The sequence below is a fragment of the Buteo buteo genome, chromosome 9, assembly GCF_964188355.1.
Source record: "Buteo buteo chromosome 9, bButBut1.hap1.1, whole genome shotgun sequence".
Classification (NCBI taxonomy): Eukaryota; Metazoa; Chordata; class Aves; order Accipitriformes; family Accipitridae; genus Buteo; species Buteo buteo.
Genome location: NC_134179.1, coordinates 203,466 through 211,568, shown reverse-complemented (window position 1 = coordinate 211,568; position 8,103 = coordinate 203,466). Strand labels below are relative to the sequence as shown.

The window sequence follows — 8,103 nt, the reverse complement described above, 5'->3', positions numbered from 1 at the left end:
TTCTGGTCCCTCCCTGCCCCTTCCCCTGGTCCCCTCTCTTTCCCACACCGCTGCCTTTTTTTTTTTTTTTTTTCCTTTCCTCCCTTGTACCCCTGATACTGAAAAGCCAGTCGAAGAAACTCCCTAAGACTCGTTTTGGAGTTTTAGAAAGCAGGCATTCTTCATTGCAGCGCTGGCTGCACGGGGGATAGTTCCACCTAGCGTGCATGCCACAGCTTTAGCACAAACAGGTTATACAGAATAACTAATTGCATGTTAATCAGATTAGTATACATATACATAAAAACGACGGCAACCGATTATCATAGTACTGCCTACGTCCGATCACGTGCAATGAAGGATCCATTTGAGACGAAGGGCTGCTTTTGCAACCACCGACCCATCTGAAGTTCTTGCTGGCTGTCCTCGAAGTCTTTATTCTTGTCCTTGTTCTTTGATCTTGAAGCTTAACGCAGGTTCAATCACACGTGGTCAGTTTCAGCATTGTTCTCATCCAGCGTACAGGAACATCTAGTCATAAGAGCAAAGAACTGCAAAACTTAGGAGTACCTACCTCTGCTAGTCGATTGCTTGGCTATACTTTTGTCTATTGTTTCAATCGTAGTGTTAGTGTAAGATTTCTAATAATTATTTACCAAATCTCACTTTTGCAGTCACCTAGCAGCAAACCAGTTTCCACAGCTGGTACAAAATATTAAAACCATCCCAATATTTAGACGTGCCATACAGAATGTATGGAAATAGGCTATCAGAGGTGTCCGAGGGGCAGAGGGAGCGCCGGGGGGCGCCCCGAGCCCCAGAGCAGACTCGCTGGCAGGACTCGATAGGCACGCGACTGACTGAATAAACGCTGGCCGCCCGTCCCCTTTGCCCTCCGGGCTGCGTTTGCGCTCCCTTTGCACGAGTGGAGGGGCCGTGAGGGAGCCCAGGGGAGGAGGAGGTGAGGCGCTGGGGGGGGTCGGGCCGTGTCCCCCCTGTTCCTGCTGGGCTCCAGCTGTTGCAAATATTCCGGTAAAGAAATCAAAATTTAATCACATAGAAGAGTTAGGTTTGATTAAGAAGTAAAATTGTGAAGCATAACGTATAGGATCGTTAAGTTTGAAACGTAGCCATAGAAACTTTAGGAGGAGCTGTGTTACGCGTGACTCTAGGAACCTTAATATTGTTAAAGTTTGAAAGAGCTAACCCTAGAAACCTCACCAGGAAGTTACTGGTTCTCCTACCTTCTGTTTCAGGAAACTAAGGAAACCGTCGGGGACGCCAGTTTGCTGCTTGGAAACCCCCTTACCCTTCCCATCTCCATTTGAGGATCGAAGATGCCAGTCAGCAGAGCTAAGTGTAACTGACCAATGATTGTTTTTAAATAAGAATATTGATAAGGTTATATAATCAAAGGACCGATCATTATAAAGGTTAAATTTAAGAACGAGCATAGTATGCATTTTTACGGAAGGAGCTTAGGTAACAATGACCTGACAGGAAAAGTCTGTAAAAACTGATGGATTTTGATACTAAGCGGGACACGCCTTTGGAGGAGCGATCCCCCGTGTCCCCAGCGCTGCGATAAACAAAGTGCCCGCTGCTTAACTTCAGGTTGGTGTTAAGGAGTTTTATTCCGGATTTCGGGAACGGTTTTGGCGACCCAGATGGGACCTTGCGAGTGAGACTGGACGAGATCGAGTGTCGATCGAACTCCGGCCGGCACCGAGGTATTCTCGGGGAGAACCGTCACCCTCGACTCGCAAAGCTCCTCGCAGCGTTCCCTGGAAAAAAAGGTAAGGCGCCGCTGCTTTGGAATTTGTTTGGAAAGCCTGCCCGTGAGGCGCGGCGAAAGCTTCGCAGGGTTGGGGCTTGGAGGGTACCCGTCTGCAGTGGAAGCCTAGGCGTCTGCCCGTAAGTCATAAGCGAAAGCTATTGCTGGGTTGGACTTTGTGTATTATTTGGGACAACTGTCATTTGCATTTGTTTGGTATTTGGTATTTGAATGTACAGAAGTATAAAGGCATCAGCAAAATTGTTTAAGAATAAGAGTGCAGGAAATGGAACCGCTGATGAAAAGTTACCAAAACCATCACCGTTGGGACGTTTATTGGCACATTGGGGTGAATTGCAGGAAAAATGGTAAACAAACAGAACTTTGAGTTACAATACTATATTGCAATTACTGTTGTTTTGTAGGAGAGAGAGAGTAAATGGAATAAAGTGCCATAGGTAGATTTGTTCTTTTTAAGTGAACGTATCTGACGGGGACCGGAGGGGAGTCTCCCAGCAGAACCTCTGGTTACAGCTAAACCGGGAGAACAGAAAATGGAATTTGAATTGACACTAGAGTCACCTTTTCAGTTTTAAATACCTTAGAGGGAGAGTTAAGTTTTGAAGAAATTGGTGGTGTCGGTGCAACAAGTGAACGAGAAACTAGACCCTTCTTTAAATCTTTAACAATGAAATTAGGAAAGCAATGGGTCACTCAGCAGTTTTTGTATGTGCCAGATTCTCCTAAAACCCTGTTAAGGAGAGATCTATTTGAGAACTTAGAGGCAGAAGTTAAATTAAAAAATGGAGAGATTAAAACTTCAATTCCAGAAACTAAACGTATCGAAGCAGTGGCTTTGTTGTTAACAGGATGGTTACCGAAAGCAGAAGATTATACCAGTCAAAGTCTAATGCTGTAATTCCAATCGTCTGGACTGGGAAGTTCCTGGTAAATCCAAAAAGCAGAACCTGTGAGAGTTGATTTAAAGCCAGGATGGAATCCGGTAAGAATGAAACAATACCCCCTAAGACCGGAAAGTCGGAAAGGGTTAGCAATGGTAATACAAACATTTTTAAGATACAAATTGTTAATAGAATGCGAATCCAGATATAACACCCCGATCTTGCCTGTTAAAAGGCTAATGAAAAAGATGGTAGATTAGTTCAAGACCTCCTCAGAGCAATAAATCAAATAGTACAAGATATTCATCCGGTAGTAGCAAATCCTTATACTTTGTTAGCAACCCTAACGGAGAAACAAGAATGGTTCACAGTGTTAGACCGAAAAGATGCCTTTTTCCGTATTCCCTTGGATCCCAGTAGTCAAGAGGTTTTTGCTTTGGAATGGGAAAATCCTGAGACTGGGAGAAAAACACAATATACGCGGACAGTCTTGCCTCAAAGCTTTAAGAATAGTCTTACCATTTTTGGAAATCAATTGGCACGAGAATTAGAGATTTGGAAGAAAGAAAATAATCAAGAAATCTTGCTGAAATATATGGATGATCTGTTAATTGTAGCTGAGACGGAAGAACAATGCACAAAGCTAACTATCAACTTTTTGAACTTTTGGGGAATCGGTGGATATCGAGCGTCAAAAGAAAAAAACCCAAATAACCCAGAAAGAAGAAACTTATTTAAATGAGTTTTAAAATCCTAAAAGGACAGAGACAATTGGGAACTGGGAGAAAAGAGGCAATTTGTCGTCTCCCCGAACCTAAGACGAAAAAAATTAATGACGAGCGTTGCCGGGAATGGTCGAGTGGTGTCACCTGTAGATTATAAATTGTGGCTTGCTGGCCCGACCTTTATAGGAGCAGCTCAAAACCTCAAACGATGGATTGGACCGATGCCGAGAAAGCTACTTTCCAAGAACTGAAACAGGCTGTAAGAGGGGTGCCAGCCCTAGGCCTGCCAGATCTCACAAAGAAGACACTTGAACTTTTTGCTCGTGAAAGAAGAGGTATAGCTCTGGGTATCCTGGCCCAATACGTAGGGCCAAGTGGGCGAGCTGTGGCCTACTTCTCGAAGCGATTAGGTAATGTGAGTCTGGGATGCTCTGGTCGTCCGAGAGCCGTCGCTGCAACTGTGCTACTGATCCAGGAAGCTCGTAAGTTCACCTGAGGACAAAGGATTAGAGGACAAAGGATTACTGTACGTTTCCCATATGATAACTGTTGTGCTAAAACAGAGAGGGGGGCATTGGGTATCCCCTAGCAGGATGCTGAAATACCAAGTGGTGTGGCTGGAACAAGATGATGTTTACCTAAACGCTACTACCACCGTTAACCCTGTTGCGTTTTCAACAACCGATCAAGTTAAAGGAGGAGAACTGGAACGTGACTGCGTGCAGACAATCGAAAGAGTTTACTCCAGCTGACTGGATCTCTGAGATGTGCCGCTAGAAGAAACAGATTGGGAACTGTATGCCGACGGAAGCGGTTCCATCTGTGAAGGAAAACGTTTATCAAGATAGACAATAACTACTGAGGAGGTAATTGCGTTGCCAGCTTTGCCTTCGACGATATCTGCCCAAAAGGCTGAATTGATAGCTCTCATTCGAGCTCTGGAACTAAGTCAAGGAAAGCGAGTCAACACTTGGACAGACTCAAAGTATGCTTTTGGAGTAGTACGCGCACACGGAGCGATACGGAGAGAAAGAGGACCGTTATCTGCACAAGGAACCACCATTCAGCACGCAGAACAAATACTGGAATTGTTAGAAACCATTCAAAAACCAACAGAAGTCACGATAATGCACTGTTAAAGCACATCAGTTAGGTAAGACCGGTCCGAACGCAGGTAACCGACTGGCCGATAAAGCTGCTAAAGAGGCTGCGGAAAAAGGCATCCTAGCACTAGTTCCAGAGAAAAGTATAAAATTGCCTAAAGAAACTCCAAATTATAACGAAAAAGATGAAGAATTAATTATTAGACTGCAGGCTAACAAAATGAAACAGGATAGGCTGTAACACCGACAGGTCAAATAATAGTCCCACCCACAATAATAAGAGAAATTGCCCGAGCTGAAGATCACAAAGTATATCGGGGAACAGAAAGTGAAATACGACAAAGATTGTTTAAACAATTAGAGGCGGATGTGAAATTTATATATAAAAATATCCCCGAATCAGTAATAAGATCATCTTTGGGATTATGAAATAAGGAAATTTTTTAGGAGAATATTAGCAAATTGACTTTATAGAATTGCCTTGAAAAGAAGGATCTATCCTAGTTTTAGTTGATATCTTTACTGGGTGGCCCGAGGCTTTCCCTTGTCGCACCAAAAAAGCAAGGGAAGTACTCAAAGTCTTGCTCAAAGAGATAATACCAAAATGTGGGGTGCCTGTAAGAATGTCATCTGACAATGGCCCTCATTTTATAGCAAAGATTATGAGACAAGCTGAGCAAAGTATTATCTATAGATTGAGACTATCACACCCCATACAGACCACAAGCGGGGGGGGGGGGGGGAGAGAGGGGGGGGGGGGGAGAGAGAGAGAGAGAGAATGAACTATACCCTTAAGCAACAGTCGAGTAAAATTTGTCAGGAAACCTCACTCCTCACGTGGGTTAAAGCATTACCCATGGCTCTATTAAGAATCAGAGTATAGCCAGAAGAGAAAGAAAATTTAAGTCATTATGAAATGTTTTATGAAAGACCATATCGAGAGTCCTATGTTCTGAGTATCTTGAGTGCCTTTGGAGATAGGTTTTTAAAAGGTGTTATGATTTCTTTAAGCAATTCTTTTCAAGAACTTTGTCAGTATGTCTCCACAGCTGGACCCTTAGAATTGGACGTAGCAGCGCATCCCTTGCGACCAGGAGATTGAATGTGTGTAAAATCACTGAGAAGTGGAAAGGACCGTATCGAGTCATTTTAACAGCCCTTATAGCAGTAAAGGTCTGGGAGAAGAACCCTGGCTTCAATATTCAAGAATAAAGAAAGCACCAACAAGAAATTGGAAGTCTAAAGAAACTGGCCCTTTAAAACTGAAAATCTATAAGTAAGTTTCACATTATCTATTTGGGAAAACAGCTGTGTAAAGTTTATAATACTGGGGTTGCTATTAGGAATATTGTCGAGGGCAATAATCTTTTTGTGTGTTTAGAGGGCGTATGTATTTTTTTTGAGGGGTTCCAAACATGAGATAAACAAAATGAAACTATTATTGTTTGAGCTATTAATCTTGATACTAACCGTTTTTGTAATTTGGATTTAAAAAAAAATAAATCTAGTTTTGTAACTGATTCAAAGTTTTGTAAAGACACAAAATTGAACCTCAGTAACAGCCTGCCTTCCGATTCCAAAGTCAGATGAAAATCTAGTTCCGTGGAGAATACTGACATTGAATTTAACCAAAACTTGAGAAAAGATGCAGAACAATGAGAATCATTTTAGCAAATTAAATGGGATGGATTTAAAAGGCAATTATTTTTTTTAAATTTGAAAGAAGGAATTAGAGCGTTGTGAATTATAACATTACCAAACCATCCACCTCATGGACAAAAGAATTAATTTACTCGCCCTTCGGGAGAAACTTGTACAGGCAGCCCTTGGGGCTGTCAGTTGCCAAAACCGTAGCGACAAGTGCAGGAAGGAACTTGGGATCATATTTAAAATATAAAACGATGTTTAGAATTTCCTGGAGTTCCAGGATCCTTGTTAGAGCCACCCAGAGTCGGGACCGTCTATGGAAATTTAGACTGGTTTAGACAACCAGAGAAAAATCACACATCCTAAACAGAGCTGAATGAAGGTTTATACTTGCAGCTCCTCTGACCCCAAACTCCAACGACTTTCTCTAGTAGCTAAAGCTCTCAGATGGGGATGTGTTTGTAGAAAGTATAATAATATTTTACATGATCTTTGGTCGCCTCTTAATAACGGAAAACATTTAGCTTGGAGTTGACTGTATTAAAGGACAGGTGAAAAGTTCAGGGTTAACTGTTTGGGTGACTAGTGATGATATATGATCCACTCACCTTTTCATGAAGGAGAAAGGCAAATCGTGGACTTCAGCCTTAATAACTCTCTCCTCTCTCTGGAAGAAATCTCCCTTGTGGCCTCGCTGGTGGACCCGGGTAAATGGAAAAGATGATACCTGGCAATCGCCAAGTCTTAGAACTAAAATAAGATGGGTATTCAAATCTGTATTTTGACCCCAGTTAACACCCCTTCCAAATGAGATGACTCTTGCCACCTTTCATTCAATCGAGGAAGTGCCTGCTGCTTAACTTCCCATGGGTGTTGAGAAGTTTTGTTCCGGGTTTCGGTCCCCCAGCTGCGGGCCGGGGCTGGAGGAGCCGCAGGTGCGGGCAGTGAGGCTGCTGGGGCCGTCCCCTCCCTGGAAAGGGGGGGCTGCCGGGGGAGGGGCCGGGGCGGGGCCGGTGGGAGCCGAGGCAGGAGCGGAGCGGAGCGGTGGCCGGGCTGCGGCTGCCCCGCGGGAGAAGGTGAGCGGGGCCGGGCGCCCCTCGGACGGCGAACGTCGGAGGCGGGGGTGGCCCGGGGGAGGTGGGGGCCGCCGGTGCAGAGGCCGGGGGGGAGCCCTGGGGGCTCACAGGGGGCTGGGACCACGTGCGCGCGCGGGGGGGGGGTGGGCTCACAGGGCGGCTGGGAGCAAGTGCGCGCGGGGGGGAGGGCTCACAGGGGGGCTGGGAGCAAGTGCGCGCGGGGGGGGGGGGCTCACAGGGGGGCTGGGAGCAAGTGCGCGCGAGGGGGGGGGGGGGGCGCAGGGCGGCTGGGACCACGTGCGCGCGCGGGGGGGGGTGCTCACCGGGCCCCGTGGCGGGGCTGCGCAGCCGGCCGGCGGGTTCCGGGGAAAGCCCCGAGGAGGACGGCGGGGTCTGTGTGGGACGCACGGAGCGGCGGCGGCGGCCGCTGCCCGGAGCCGGGCGGGGGGGTGCCGCGCCGCGCCGTGCCGGAGCCGGGCGGCGAAAGCGCGCCGGAGCTGCCCGGAGCGGCGCTGGGGGCTCGGCGGGAACTGCGGCTGCGCCGGCGTGGGGGTGGGCGGAAACGGAAGCGGCTTCCCCTCGGGGTCAGGCAGCAGGGCGGGCTGCCTCCCGGGGCATGCCGGGAGCTGTAGTTTTCGCGGACTCGGCGGCCGGGCGGCAGCGTGGCTCTCGGGCGCGGCGTAGTCCTTGCTGCCGCCGCGGCCCCCGGAGTCCGACCAGGTCAGACGCAGGAGCGTTGCCGGTTTCGTGTGGTTTTCCGCGGGCTTCCCGCTGCACCCGCTCCCCGACCAGCCGTGCGGACGCGCGACCCGGGCGCATGCGCCGTCCTGCGCGTGGGGCAGCCCGGCGTTCGCTCGTCGGCTCCGGCCCCTCCGGCGCATGCGCGGTGTCCGGGTG

At 47.6% G+C, this 8,103-nt stretch overlaps 1 long non-coding RNA gene across 2 annotated transcripts; it reads right to left on the bottom strand.

Moving 5' to 3' along the window:
• Positions 1–266: 266 nt before the first annotated feature.
• On the bottom strand, positions 267–7,762 carry LOC142034126 (uncharacterized). Of its 2 annotated transcripts, none has more exons than XR_012651458.1 (3): positions 7,530–7,761; positions 6,739–6,880; positions 267–510 (listed from the first exon to the last, which is right to left on the bottom strand). It is a non-coding gene; the product is annotated as an uncharacterized LOC142034126 (long non-coding RNA). The 2 variants fall into 2 exon arrangements; XR_012651459.1 differs by lacking the exon at positions 267–510 and adding an exon at positions 1,603–1,763 and having other exon boundaries at positions 7,530–7,762.
• Between the last annotated feature and the right edge of the window lie 341 nt (positions 7,763–8,103).